General features: G+C 41.2%; 1 long non-coding RNA gene across 1 annotated transcript; it reads left to right on the top strand.

The window, feature by feature from the left end:
• The first annotated feature begins 1,875 nt into the window (after positions 1–1,875).
• LOC148151811 (uncharacterized) lies at positions 1,876–14,510 on the top strand. Its single transcript, XR_015758945.1, has 3 exons — positions 1,876–1,984; positions 2,098–2,181; positions 13,465–14,510. It is a non-coding gene; the product is annotated as an uncharacterized LOC148151811 (long non-coding RNA).
• Positions 14,511–15,492: the final 982 nt, after the last annotated feature.

The following is a 15,492-nucleotide window of genomic DNA, read 5'->3' as shown; positions in this document are numbered from 1 at the left end:
CATTCTAGTGCTGCTAGGAAGTCTGCTGTCTTGGTATCCCTGTGGTTGTAGTTGAGTTCCTTGGCCAGTATTGTTCCTTCCGTGTCTGTGAGCTGTCTGTGGGAGAGGTTTCTAACCCAGGTGTGTGTTGTGGTGTCCTCTCTGTTGTGTGTTAGTTTGGCCATGTTTTCTTTTAGTGCTGTTTTTTTGCGGCGTGTGGTCCTGTTCTGTCCTATGGTGACGGCCTGTTCTATGGTCTGGGTCCATTCCTGATTGGTGGTTTTTGAAATTAATGATTTTTGGCACGCAATTTCTTGTCTGTATTTGTGAAGTCAGTTGTGAGCGTCTGTAATCATTACCTGGATCATCCTGAATCCGTTCTGTCTGGCTGTGTCCCTGGCTTGTGGGTTGTTGACTGGTGGTCTGTATCTGACACATGGTGGAAGGATTCGATTCTTTCAGCATTCATGCAGGAACTGGAGTTGTTCGTATGTGGCGCTGAGGCGGTTAGCGCCGGATTCCCATTTCCTGGCTTGTCTTAGTGTCTCTCTCCCATAGGTGTTCAAAGTTTGTGAGAAGATTTATAGCTCGGGTGCTCGTTGTTGTGGTTCTGTTCGCCGAGCTGGGAATTTGTGTTGCAGACGTTTCGTCCCCTGTCTGGGTGACATCTTCAGTGCTTGGGAGCCTCCTGTGAAGTGCTTCTGTGATCTTTCCTCCGGCATTTGTAGTGGTTTGAATCTGCCGCTTCCGGTTGTCAGTTCCAGGTGTCCGTTGCAGTGGTCGGTATATTGGGTCCAGGTCGATGTGCTTATTGATTTGAATCTGTGGATGAGTGCCATGCCTCTAGGAACTCCCTGGCTGTTCTCTGTTTGGCTTGTCCTATAGTAGTGTTGTCCCAGTCGAACTCATGTTGCTTGTCATCTGCGTGTGTGGCTACTAAGGATAGCTGGTCGTGTCGTTTCGTGGCTAGTTGGTGTTCATGGATGCGGATCGTTAGCTGTCTTCCTGTTTGCCCTATGTAGTGTTTTGTACAGTCCGTGCATGATCTGTTAGGACATCTGAAGTTGTAAAGTCGCTTTGTGGCTAAGGGTCAGGGTTGAGACTTAGATTTTATCCAAATGTAGGGTTCCCAACCCCACTTTGAGTCAGTAGCCGTTGTCTCCTGACCCGCCCTCCCCACCCCCACCCTCTCCACCCATCCCCCCCTCCCCCACCCCCGTTACTCCGTGTACTGCTTTTCTGTCCGAAGAACACAAATCTCTGAATATGGCAGTTACAATGTTTTTTTATATTTCCAATTACAGTCTCCTGTCCTTGCCTTTAGGCATTCTTTTGCAGTTCTTCTACTTTTAGACTACTTATAGAAGGATGTACAACTTCTTTTAAACTTGTTATTGGTTTATTCTCACACTCTGTGTTCCCCCTTTTGAACAATCTTATGATTATTCAATTCTAAAGCTCTCCCAATCCTCAGGCTGACTAGTTTTCTTGACAGCACTAAAAGCCTCCTCTTCTTTTTATCTAATGCTGTATTTTACCTCTTTAGTTACACACACCCACAGACGGATCACTTTTCCGATGGAATTTTTATTTTTCAATGTAGTGTACAGATTTTGGGAATTATGAAATACCTCTTCAAATGTTTGTCATTGCTCAGTTCCTGTCATATCTTTTAATTTCACAATTTACTTTCGCCAACCCACTCAAAATACATAATTCTTTTTGAGTGTGATGTTCTTGTTTCACTCTCAAACTCAGTATGGAATTCTATCCTGTTTGGAGCATTTTATGAGATTACTATTTATCCCTGTACCATTGCACCAGAGGAGGTGTTGTTGGTGGTTGGCTCTGTTGGCTGGCATGTAGTTCACAATAATGCTAATTACACAGATCCAAATCCCATTCTAGGCAGGAGCTGTCTTCTCATCATACACCTGAGACTGGAAGGAAATGCTATAAAGATGCCAAGATAAAAGGTCAGGATACAACATCAGCATGTAATAAGGTAAGGATCTGACAACAAGTACAGCATAAGGCCGTTCTCTCCATTCCCACTCCTAATGCGGTTGGATTTCTGGACAGCATCAAAATCTGCTTTTGTTTGTTGTTGCTCTCTAGACTTTCAACTAAGTCTGAATGGATTGGGTCTGGTGCCTGCTGTTTTACTCCTGGAAACTCATTGCCAAAGAGTTTCGATGACAGGTGCTTGTCCCCTCATTTACAAAAAGAATAGACCTGGAATCTATTTTAGAAATGTTCATTTTTGTAAATCAAATGAAAAATTTGTAATTTCAATGTCTCATTGTTTTAGCACAATACTTAGTGCTGGGTAGATATTATAGAAAACATTACATTTTTCTTTGCATAGGTGGATTGTTTTCATAATTTTGATTGAAATGGCTATATACTTCCATAATTTTCTTACTTATCTGTTTGTTTTATCAGATTGTAGATACATATTGAATCTGCCACCCAATTTTTGTTATAAAGCTGGTTGCAAGCAATTATTTCATCGTATTTTAGGAAGATGCTTTGGCAAAATCAATCTTTTCTTCCAAAATCAGCATATCCATTTAATCTCAATTAAATGATCCGTGATAAAGCTAGACTGTTAGAAATTGTTCATCATGTTGTGTTGATTTTAAATTCTCATGTGAGCAATGTTCCCTTAGTGATCCAGCTGAGATGAAACATTCTGTCAAATGTTGGACACTTTTGCCTTTTGCTATAGTACCCAGTAATGCATTCTGACAAGGAAAGGCTATTTCAAGGTACATTTAAGTGAAGGGGGATTGCTGACTCATGTTGAAGACAATCTGGCTTGCACAAAAGAACATGACCAACATTCTGAAGGAAATAATATAAGTGTTTGTCAGTCATAGTTTGGGGCTTCCTGGAGGAATATTTCCATTAGTAAAATATTAGAGGGTCAAGTCTCTATAGTCCTGTTCTCTAAATGAAGAGAGATGATCGGTGGTGGGTTAACATGCCTCACAGAAAGAGAAGCCCTTCATGGTAACATCAGAGAACACAGGAATTGAACCACAGTGTTAACATCACAAACCAACCATCTAGCCAACTAAGCTAACCACAATCACATTGATTAATGGAACAGGCTTGAGGGGTTGAATGGCCTACTCCTGTTCTAATATTCCTGTAGGAGTATGTTATAGATATACGGAAGCCGGGGATCTGAGATTAAGGCTATTGTTTCTGTTTCAAGATGCCCAGGAGTTACTCAGCTATTGCATATCCAAAGGGAAGAAAGGAGACTAAAACCACAACATTGATGAAGGAACCCCTGTTTTACAATTCCTTATCATCAGTTCAGCTTTGAGCATAGCATGTGTCTTAGAACCGAGGGCGGGATAACAATTATGGTATGGTGGGTCACTGGGTGTGAAGAGTTTGCAGTGAGGTTATGGGTAAAGAATGGTGTCTGTGTTGGCCCCAAGGCAGTGAGGTGACAGGTGGGTGTTGTGGCAGAGAGCTCAGATGATGATCTTACATTGGTGACATAATGGAGAACACTGATGAGGATGAGGAACGCTAAACTTAACTTTTCACTGCATGTGACAATAATAAGTCAAATCAAAACAAATCAGGATGCACAACCACATGATGGCTACATTAGCTGGATTTCCAGGCAGTCTCCTGTCACTGTCAAGGACAATGGAGAGAGAAATCCAACTCCAAGTTGGCAGAGGGCATTGTACAAAGCTTCCCATCTCTGGTGCCTCTGCACAACCTCCCTGACACCTTGCAGGCAAAGTGACACTGCCAGCAGTTTGCAGCATTGGTGTGGATCGGCAACAAAATCCTCCCCATGTCCTATGAAGATGCAAGGAGACACCGCGTCGAATCTAGAACAGCATCTCCAAAAATATTTAGCCACACTGCCAGAGATTTTAAACAGCAGAGGTTAGAGTGACTCATCTCACCTCCAAGTCGAATGCATGAACATTTAAATAGTGCTGGTGGTGGTTTCCCCTGGCCATGTATGCAGGTTTATTGGTGTGTGAATAGTGTGAATAGACCCGTAAGGTTCAGGTATTAAAATTGTGCATTAATTCTGCTGGGTGAGCTGATTGATGTCATGTTGAGACAGGCAGGGAAGCTAGCAGCACGCACATGGTATGAACGTTGACTCAAAAAACCACGCAAAAGCTTCAGTTTCAACACACCCTTTATTTCAGCTTAACCAGCGAGAGATCTAGAGTCGACACCACAATGTAACCTTCAAGCTATCTCTTGGTGGACTCTCAACAGATCTCTGTCCAGAGCGTAAAAGTAGTATATTTTATAGCCCTCAAATGCATGACTAGTACACATTTCCCAAGCCCCACATGATTTAATGTTACTACATCTGGTAGTGGTTCATATAGGCCAAAATAGTAGTGTCCACATAAGTCAAAAGTAGATAAGCACAGTAGTCAACAATGTTCTATTAATTTAAAAAAACAGTCCATTCAAAGACAGGGGAGAAGATTAGACAAGAACAGTCCAAGGTTAGGCAACGATGCCTGCAATCATTTCATTTGTGATTCCCACAGCCATTGCGATCTTCAGTCTGCCATGTCTGCAAGCACCCAGTTCAACCGTTTAAGGCAAATCATTAGTGCAAATCAATACCTTTTGCCATTGATTCCCCAATACTTTATCAGACAACAATTTTCCAAACCTGGGATATCACGTAGGCTATGCTGGGCCAAGCTCGAGATCTGCACACCCCACTTAGAGAGGCTCCCTCTTCCGTAGCCCTGGTCCAGCCATGACACAAAACAATTCTGACTCATTATTCAAATCCTCAGCAGGTCCTACAGTGGATGGTGTCTGAACTCCTGAGTGGATCCCAGTATTTTCTTTGTCTCTCAGACCTCCTGTGTTTTGCTTTTGATATGATTACCTGTCATAGTTTCAGTTCACCAGAGAGACCCTTGGTATGGAAGGATTATGAGCAAAGACCAACAGGTTGAGACTCTACTCACTGGAGTTCAAAAGAATGAGCGGTGATCTCATTGAGACATATCGGATTCTTAAGGGGCTTGAAAGGGTGAACGCTGAGAGAATGTTTCACCTCAGAGTCCAGGACCAGAGACCATAGACTCAGATTAGATGGGCACCAATTTAACATTGGGATGAGGAAGAATTTCTATTTGTAGAGGGTCTTTGGAACACCTAGATATGGAGACCCATAGAGGTAGACACCTTGTCTATATTTAGGGCTGAAATATTTAGATTCTTGGTCAGTCGAGTTATCAAGGGTTACTGGGAAAGGGCAGGAAAATGGACATGAGGAATGTTGGATCAGTTATGATCCTACAGAATGGTTGAGCCTCCTCTTCTTCCTATTCCTTGGTCTTATGGTGCTACGTTCCTAAAATCTTCTAACAAAGACAGGAAATCCAAATACTGAACTACGAGAAGCTAGAGAAAATAAGGAAAATTATGAGGTCAGTGGTGACTTACAATTAGATAAAAGACAAATGGTATGGCTGAAGCAGAAAACAACGTAAAAATAAATTGAAATCCCAAACTCTGTCAGGTATCAATCCGCAAGCACTGCAACTGAACCACAAATGTTTGGATTCTTGGTCAGCTTTTATACAAATGGGGAAGGGCAACATGCAGTAATAAAGAGCTGAATGTCATCAGTGAGATGACAGTGGCTGCCCTTAATATCAAAGGAGCATTACCCAAAGTGCGGCATCGAGGAGCTGTGGTAAGTTGGTGGAGTTCTGGGAAAACCTGAATGAGGTACTACCCAACGTAAGAAAAGTGAGTGTGGCTGTTGAAGGCCAATTTTGTCAGTGCCATAACTGAAAGGGTTCCTGTGGTGTCCTAGACCCAAATATTCTAAACTGCTTTATGAAAGGCCTGCTCTCTATCATAAGGTTAGAAATTTGGATGTTCATTGATGATTTCACAATGCTCAGCTCCATTGCAACTCTTCAGATAATGAACAGTTCATGTCCACATGTAGCAAGATGTGAACAACATTCAGGCTTGGATTGGTAAATAGTTTCTAACAATTGTACCACACAAGTGCCAGGCAGTGACTACTTCTCAGGAGACAGAGCATCTTACTACCTCTCTTAACATTCAACAGTATTACCGTGATTGAAATCAATAGCATCAACATCTTGAGGTTTATGATTCATTAGAAACTTAAACCATACTTAGATTATTAGATTAGGTCAGATGCTGGGAATACTGAACCAAGTAACTCAACTCTAGATTTACCAAATTATGAATCAAGAGTATGATGGATTACTTCCCACTTGCCTGGATAAATCTAACTCCAGCAACACTCAGGAAGCATGACACCATCCAGGCCAAAGCAGCTCACAATACTGCCACACCATCCACAACCTCAAAATGTTAGTTCCATTATCATTGGCGCAGACTGGTTCACATGGTATAAAGTCCATAAAATGCACTGCAGCAACTCACCAAGGCTTATTCAAAAACATTCCGCAAACACAAAACCTATCCTATCTAATTGGAGAGGGTTTAGTAACAATTTACCAGGATGTTGCCAAGACTGGAGGGTTTGACTTATAAGGAGAGCTTGCACAGGCTGGGCCGTTTTTCACTGGAGCATAGGAGGTTGAGGGGTGACCCTGTAGAGTTTTATAAAACCATGAGGGGTGCATACAAGGAGAATAGCAAAGGTCTTTTCCCTTGGGTGGGGGAGTTCAAAACTAGGGGAAATATTTTTAAGTTGAGCGGAGAAAGATTTAAAAGGGACATGAGGGCAAATTTTTCACACAGAACGTGGTTCATAATGGAATAGACTGCCAGAGGAATTGGTGAATGCAGGTGCAATTACAACATTTAAAAGACATTTGGACAGGGACATGAATAGATAAGGTATAGAGGGATATGGGCCAAACGCAGGCAAATGGGACTGGTTTAGTTTGGGATATTTGTTCAGTTTGAATGAATTGGACAAAGGGTCGGTTTCTATGCTGTATGACTCTAAACTCCATACACCACCACCTGCAGGTTCCCATCCAAGTAACTCACTGTCTTGACTTGCCTTTGATCATCTGCTTCAGGGCTTAAGAGGGCAGCTCATTACCCCCTTCTTAAGATTAACTAGGGAGGAGCAATATACACTGACCTTGCCAGCTCTCACAACACATGAACCAATTAGAAATATCATGTCTAACATGTTGTGAAATAAACATACATCCAATCAATCGTTGATTTCAGACAGCAAGAAATTTAAAGATTTCAGGGATATATTTTAAATCCTGAATGAATTTGTGATGAAAGCAGTTATCTATTTGAAAGTAAAGTAAAATGGTATTTTGTTATTTATTTTCATATCAAAAATAGATAGAGTTGTTCCACTGTTCAAAGAAATATTTGAAAAATGTGCAGAAACAGTTTCTCCCTTTGCACTCTGTCCACATCTCTCATGATTTTGAAACCTTCAATCAAATCTCCTATTATCCTTCCCATCTCCAAGGAAACAGCCTCTCTGAGCTTCTCCAATCTGTATTCAGAACTGAAGTTTCCAAACGCAGCAACATTTGCTTCTGCACTCTCTGCAGTGAGCTGGCTTCTTTCCTAAAGTGTGGTGTCCACAACCATTCACAGCATTCCAACTGAGAATGTACTTAACGTCTTATGCAGATTCAACATAGGCCTCCTGCTCTTGTGATCCGTGTCATTAGTAATAAAGCCAAGAAGACTGTTTGCTTGATTAACCACAATCCTCCCTTGCCCTGCCAACTTTAATGACTAATGCACATGGGGATTCAGGTCTCTCAACTTCTATGCTCTTTTTTTGAGTAGTAGACTTTCTTTTATACTACTTTTCCATTTTCTTTCTCCCAAAAGTATCTGTTTACACTTGATGCCACCTAATGAAGGAGCAGTGCTCCTAAAGCTAGTGCTTCCAAATAAACCTGTTGGACTATTTACATTTCATCTGATATTTATCCCACCCTTCCACCAACTTGTCAGTATCCTTTTGAAATTCTACACTGCCCACCTCACAATTCACATTATATCTACGTTTTGTACAATCTGCAACTTTGAAATTGTTCCCTGTGCTCCAAGGCCTAGTTCAATCAAATATACAGGGGTCCCCAATTTATGAATGTTCCTACTTGTGAATGCTGCCCCATACAATGGTACAATTTTAGATATCTGACTTATGAACATTTTCTGCATTTACAAATGACTGCTGTTTATTGTCTTCCGTTGAGTTCTGAACCACTTGCGAACAAATCGCCTTGCGAATGTGATCAAGCACAGAGCTGTTCACAACCTGGCATCTGCATTTATCAAGAAATACTGACAGATTAGGAGCTCCATTACAAACTTTCCTCCAGCCTGAAAAATATCATTTAGCCATCACTCTGTTTCCTATCGTTTTGCTGCCACATTCATGCAGTTCTTTCTATTCTACGAGCTACACCTTATCTCAGAAGTCTGTCATGTTACTTTGGATCACACACCTTTTAGAAGTTCACACATGTTACATCAACAGCATTATCTTCATCAACTCTCTCTGCTACTTCTTCAAATAACTCCACCAAGTCAAATCAACATAATTTACCTTTAAGAAATCCTAGCTGGTTTTCTCTGGTTAACTCACACTTGTCCATGTGTCTAATTCCATCTGACATCTTTCATGTGTCAACTAATTCCATTCAGAAACATGGGAACAGCACCATCTGCACGTTCTCCTCTGAGCCACTCACCATTCTGACTTGGAAATATATTGCCATTCCTTCACTGTCACTGGGTCAATATCCGAGAATTCCCTCACCAAGGTCATTATGGGTCAGCCCATAGCAGGTGGATTGCAGCGGTTCAAGAGGCTCACCCCCATCTTCTCAAGGGCAAGTAGGGACGGGCAATAAATACTAGCCCAGCCAGCAATGCCTACATCCTATGAGTGAATAAAAGTCTAAAAGTATTAGATTTGGTAACATTTTAAGAAATCTCTACAAATGCACAAAAGCTGTTTCTAGGTTTCCAGTTATCTGCCTAATATGGAGTTCCAAAGTTTCAAATATTGAAATACTCCTGTCCAACATTGTGAAAACAAATGAGGCTTTTAACATCCACAAAGTAGTGTCAGAATCAGCCAGTCTTATATGAAAGATTCACACTGATAATTTTTGGTAAGGAGATGGATAATCAAATAACAAATATTATAATGTGAGAACAAAGTTGGACTTGTGTTCAGGTTTTATAATTTAGCGAATGAGATGAATATCAATTTTTAAGTTTACACACAGAACCATAGAGTCATAGAGGTTAACAGCACAGAAACAGACCCTTCAATCCAACTCGTCCGTGTTGATCAGGTATCCTAAATTGATCTAGTCCCATTTCCCAGCACTTGGCCCATATCCCTCCAAATCCTTCCTATTCGTATATCCATGGAGATGCCTTTTAAATGTTGTAATTTTACCAGTCTCCACTACTTCCTCTGGCAGCTCATTCCAGACATGCACTAGCCTCTGCATGAAAGAGTTTTCCTTTAGGTCCTTTTTATATCTTCCCCTTCTCACCTTAAACCTATGCACTCTAGTTTTGGACTCCCCTACCCTGAGAAAAAGGTCTTCGCTATTCACTCTATCCATGTCCCTCATGATTTTGTATACCTCTATAAGGTCACCCTTCAGCCTCCAATACTCCAGGGAAGACAGCCTCAGCCTATTCAGCCTCTCCCTATAGCTCAAACCCTCTAACCCTGGCAACACCCTTATAAATCTTTTCTGAGCCCTTTCAAGTTTAACAACATCTTTCCTATATCAGGGAGCCCAGAATTGAATGCAGTATTCAAACAGTGGCCTAACCTAAGTCCTATACAGCCACAACATGACCTCCCAACTCCTATACTCAATGCACTGCAAAGGCAAGCATACCAAACACTGCCTTCACCACTCTGCTACTCCATTTTCAAGGTATTATGAACCTGCACCTCAAGGTCTCTTTGCTCAGCAACACTGTCTAGGACTCTATCAGGAAATGTATAAGTCCTACCTTGATTTGTCTTACCAAAACAGAGCAACTCACATATATCCAAATCAGACTCCATTTGCCTCACCTCATCCCATCAGACCATCTGATCAATGTCCCATTGCACTCTGCGATAACCTTCTTCAGTCTCCACTATACCACCAATTTTGGTGTTATCTGCAAACTTATTAAGCGTACCTCCTATATTCACATCCAAATCATTTATATAAATGACAAAAACCACTGATCCTTGTGGCATTTCACTGGTCACAGGTCTCCAGTCTGAAAAACAACCCTCCACCACCACCCTCTGTCTCCTACCTTCCAGCCAGTTCTGTATCCAAACGGCTAGTTCTCCCTGTATTCCATGTGATCTAACCTTGCTAATCAGTCTACCATGCGATTAAGGACATGACATTGGGCTCAGAGTAAAATAAAAGCCTCAGAGAATGATCGCAGAAAAAAAATTGAATCAAAACATTAGTGAATGAATACAGTATTAAATTGGAATGCTGGCAATATATGGACCTCTAAACAGCCTGAGTAATATTTTAAAATTGCATGGTTTTCAGACAGATAATTGGAATTCCTGTACATGATGAATGGAAATGCAAAATCTTTGTAAGGATTACAGGATTTTGGAGAATAAAATTCAAATGTTGTTCATTAATGTGAAGGACAATAATTATTAATGTTTGGTGTCGACTGTTGTCATGACAACCAGCTGCCTGAGGCTATAAATCTAGATTCTTTTAAGCCTTAAAATGTTTTCTTTATTTTCTGAACAGAGTTTAGAACATTAGATTCCAATTATTCCTCATAAATAAGAATCTGAATGCAACATCTTTAGTGTGAAAATGTCTCATGGAGTTTTACGACTGACCATTGTAATCAATGATAGAGCAGTGGCTTGAGAAATGTTTACATTTTGGATTTAATTCATTCAGTGCAAAGACGTTAAAGGTTACAGCAGTCTTTGGCATAAGTGGGTGATGGATTTATAAGGATTCTAAAGGAAGAACATCAATATGGAAATGATAAGTAGGCTATTTACTCCATCAATACCTGTTGCATCTTCTGAAACCACTCTCCTGGTCTGAATCGATATGCTTGAGTAATTTTACTGTCAATCATGGCTGAAGTTAACACTAGTATAAGGGAGCTTAAAAATGTGTTGCTGGAAAAGCGCAGCAGGTCAGGCAGCATCAAAGGAACAGGAGAATCGACGTTTCGGGAATAAGCCCTTCTTCAGGAAATATAAGTATAGTATATTAGTATAAGGGACTAGGGTTTTGTTTATTCAGTTTTATGAGATAAATGTTCTGAGATCATTCATGTTGTAGACTGCTTTAACCTCCACCTGATCTGATGATGCATAACAGAACATCTTAGAATCTGGGTGAACTGAAGACAGATATCAACAGGACTCCTATAGTCTTAGCAAAGAATGCACTACTGACACTTGTAACAAATGCAAGAAGCTCCATCTTGTGTCAGGTAAGTGCCTCTTCTCATTTAGACTCAGTTGGTGGTAGAAAAGTACAAACAAAAGCAGATGGTTTATATTCCAAAATCAAATATAACATGGTGATCAGCGGTGAGCATTGGAATTCAATTCAGCTGTACAGAACTAATTTCAGTGAACCCAGAGACAATTTCCATTTACAACTGTAGTTTTTTACATTTAAAGCTTTAAGAACTACTCATAAAGGCAGTCAGTAGTTTCAGTGGCAGGAACAGTGAAGAAGCTGAACACTGAATATATCTTGCAGAGGAACTTGTGGAGCAATCAGAGGACAGAAACAGCACTTTATTGTAAAAGTCTTTAATTTCAGATCAGGTAAGAAGTGAAGAATGGGTTCTGAGCTCGATGCTAGTTATAGGCGGGAGATTCAAATTCATCAAGAAGTGAGAATCTGTTGGAGCAGTTTGCATTCATGGCTCAGCTGAGAAATAGACAGACTTTGGAGCTCTGTGGATTAGGGTAAACATTCCTTTTGGGAATAAAGAAAACTTTAAATTAATGGTGTAGAATGAGCTGAGGAGACTAGACGTGAAAAAATAATGACTTACATTTCACAATTTCAATTGACAGTAAAGCAAGTGAAAGTGCAGCTGTGCAGGGAAATCTAAAATCATATGAAATAATATAATTGAAACCAAAGTCACATCACTGTTAACATTATAAATCCAAAATTGAGGCAACAAAACAGCAATTTAAAAGCCTATACAGACAAACTCTCACAAAATAAAATATTAAGAACACTTAGTGTGATTTTCTGGCCCATCTCACCATTTGCTGCTCTGCAAGCAACTCACTGCTCAGTGAACATCTCTCCTGCAATGTGTGTGTGCGTGTGTGTGTGTGTCTTATGTGTGTGTTTGTGTGTGTGTGTGTGTGTGTGTGGGTGTCTGTGTCTCTGTATGTGTATGTTTGTGTTTGTGTGTGTGTGTGTCTTATGTGTGTGTTTATGTGTCTCTGTATGTGTATGTTTGTGTTTGTGTGTGTGAGAAAGAGTGTGTCTGTGTCTGTGTGTATGTTTGTGTTTGTGTGTGTGAGAGAAAGAGTGTGTCTGTGTGTATGTTTGTGTGTGTGTATGTGCCTGTGTGTGTGTTTGTGTGCCTGTGTGTGTGTGTGTGTGTGTGTTTGTCTGTGTGTGTATATATACCTGTGTGTGTGTCTGTGTGTGTGTGCTTGTGTGTGTACATGTACATGTGCGTGTGTGTGTTTGATGAGAACATTGAATTCATGCAGTATTGGTGCCACACTGATAACAAGCAACATATACGTGCCCTTTTTTGAGGACTGTTGTACAGCACACCAGGCTGTGTGACTGGGTCAGTTGCCAACACAAGGTACAGTAGTGTTAGGCAAGACAAGGCAAGGCATGCTGCAGACAGCAGGTGAATGTGTGCTGAGAGAGCAAGTGAGCAGTTCTTATTGAATGGCACCACAGGCTTAAAGGTCATAAAGACCTGGTTCTTACAGTCTATGTTCTGAAGATGTTGTGACTGACGAGGTTCACAACTAAGATTAGGAAAATGGGATTAGCCTTGGTAGTTCTTTGCCAGCCCAGTGCAGGCTCACAGGGAAGATGATTCAATCCGTATGGCTGAAAAGAAAGACTTTTTTAAAGCTTTTTGTCTTGCACTCATCAGGACAATTTGCAAACATTGCTAATTGAAGCGGAAACCGAAATTGATCCTACATGAAAGGAGCAAGCTGAATTGTTGGCATGTGTACTGGGAGAGGTGTTGCCATGGATATTGAATGAATTAATGATGATTGGTAGTCAATCCCTATGGCAACATCTCTAACAATCAGAACATTCCTACCAACCAAACACCACTCTCCTCTCATACAGTCTAAATGTTTTTCTCCTAAAATTAATTTTTCTGCAAATTATTGATTGCAAGATGGAAAGTTTTGTTAAAATGTGCCTTTTTGTTGCAAATGACAATTCATTTTGTGCTGTAAACACCTTATGTTTCTAGGATGTCACCAGGCATTCAGACATCTCCTCAGGGGGAGGGAGAGGAAAAGAAGAAAGGAGAAAAAGAGGAGGGAGCTGTGTCATGAGCAAAGACAGTGGATTTGTGCATTGGCCAATGCTACAGCAGTCATAGTAATCTGCTGGAAGTGAGATTGCTGGACTGTTGTGAGAACTGGAATACTCCTTTCAGGACTCTTTCATCATCTTGAAGGTCGCAGTCTGGTCTTGCAAGCTATCAAATATGGATCACATGACCTTAGTTTGAGGTTCCGCGCAGCGATGAGATTGAGTCACAGAGATCTAAAGGGCAGAAAAACACACTTCAGTCCATCTGGTCAAAGACAACCACCTCAGTTTTCTAACCCCATTTTCCAGCACGTGCCCCACAATCTTGCATGCCTTGACTTTGTAAGTGCCCATTTAAATACTCCTTAAATAAAATGACTGTTCCTCAGATAGTGAGTTCCAGATTCTCACCATCCTCTGGGTGAAAAAGTTCTCCTCCAATCTCCTCTAAGCCTTCTGCCCCTTAACTTAAATCTATGTTCCCTGGCTATTGATTCTTCCATCAAGGGGACAGGTCTGTTCCTGTCTACCCTATCTAAGCCCCTCATAATTTGATACATCTCAGTCATGTCCCTCTTAAGCTCAATGCTGAGAAGTTAGGTGACTTCTGCCTGCACTGTATTGGATGCTAACACATTGGAGACTAGATGCTGCGGTGCTGGAGATGACCACTAGTTCCATAGTGGAAGGGATTAGCTTCAGACTTTGCTTGAAGCTCTGTGCCATGGCGGAGTCAGATTGACAGTGACATGAGAGTTTGTAGCATGTGTGGTAACACAAGCCACTTGGTGTGCATGACCATCAATGTTCTCCTGTACGCCACTCCATTTAAATCACCTTCTGAATTTTTATTGCTTTTCCTCTTTTTTCATGGATTATGGGCATTGCTTATAAGACCAGTATTTGTTGCCCATCTCTAAATGACCTTGAACTGAGTGACTTGCTAAACAATTTCAGATTGCAATCAATAAAGAGCTGTGGTTGTGGAGGTACGTGTGGGTGAGATCTGTCAAACTGGCAGATTTTCTTCCCTGAAGCCATTTATGAACCAGATGGGTCTTTACAACTTGAGAATAAGCTTCAATTTTGAATTGAAGTTAAATTCCATGTCTACTATTTTCAAATAGAGGAATTAATGTCATTGGCCAACTCACCTTATTTTCTTCTGCATGTATGTTTCCTGGTCCCATGAGAAAACATTGGGCACATTTTTAACTAATTCAAAACCCACCCACTTGCAGAGAGTTAAAATCAGGCACATTGCTTCCCTCCACCACATCGATATTAATGTGTCTGTCATGGTCCGAACTAACTCTCTCTCTCTCTCTCTTTCACTCTCTTTCTCTCTCTCTCTCTTTCTCTCTCTCTGTGGTAAAAATAATGACTGCAGATGCTAGAAACTAGAGCCTAGATTAGAGTGGTGCTGGAAGAGCACAGCAGTTCAGGCAGCATCCGAGGAGCAGTAAAATCGACGTTTCGGGCAAAAGCCCTTCATCAAGAATAGAGGCAGAGAGCCTGAAGGGTGGAGAGATAAATGAGAGGGGGGTGAGGGTGGGGAGAAAGTAGCACAGTGTACAATAGGTGAGTGGGGGAGGGGATGAAGGTGATAGGTCAGGGGGGATGGGGGTGGAGTGGATAGGTGGAAAAGAATAGACAATAGACAATAGACAATAGGTTCAGGAGTAGGCCATTCAGCCCTTCGAGCCTGCACCACCATTCGATATAATCATGGCTGATCATTCCTAATCAGTATCCTGTTCCTGCCTTATCTCCATAACCCTTGATTCCACTATCTTTGAGAGCTCTATCTAACTCTTTCTTAAATGAATCCAGAGACTGGGCCTCCACTGCCCTCTGGGGCAGAGCATTCCACACAGCCACCACTCTCTGGGTGAAGACGTTTCTCCTCATCTCTGTCCTAAATGGTCTACCCCGTATTTTTAACCGAGATAGGCAGGTAGGA

This window comes from Chiloscyllium plagiosum, unplaced genomic scaffold (genome assembly GCF_037043375.1).
Source record: "Chiloscyllium plagiosum isolate Xiang-an unplaced genomic scaffold, Cpla_swu_hap1 HiC_scaffold_2, whole genome shotgun sequence".
Classification (NCBI taxonomy): Eukaryota; Metazoa; Chordata; class Chondrichthyes; order Orectolobiformes; family Hemiscylliidae; genus Chiloscyllium; species Chiloscyllium plagiosum.
Note: the sequence above shows the minus strand (reverse complement) of the source record. Positions and strands in the feature narration are given on the sequence as shown.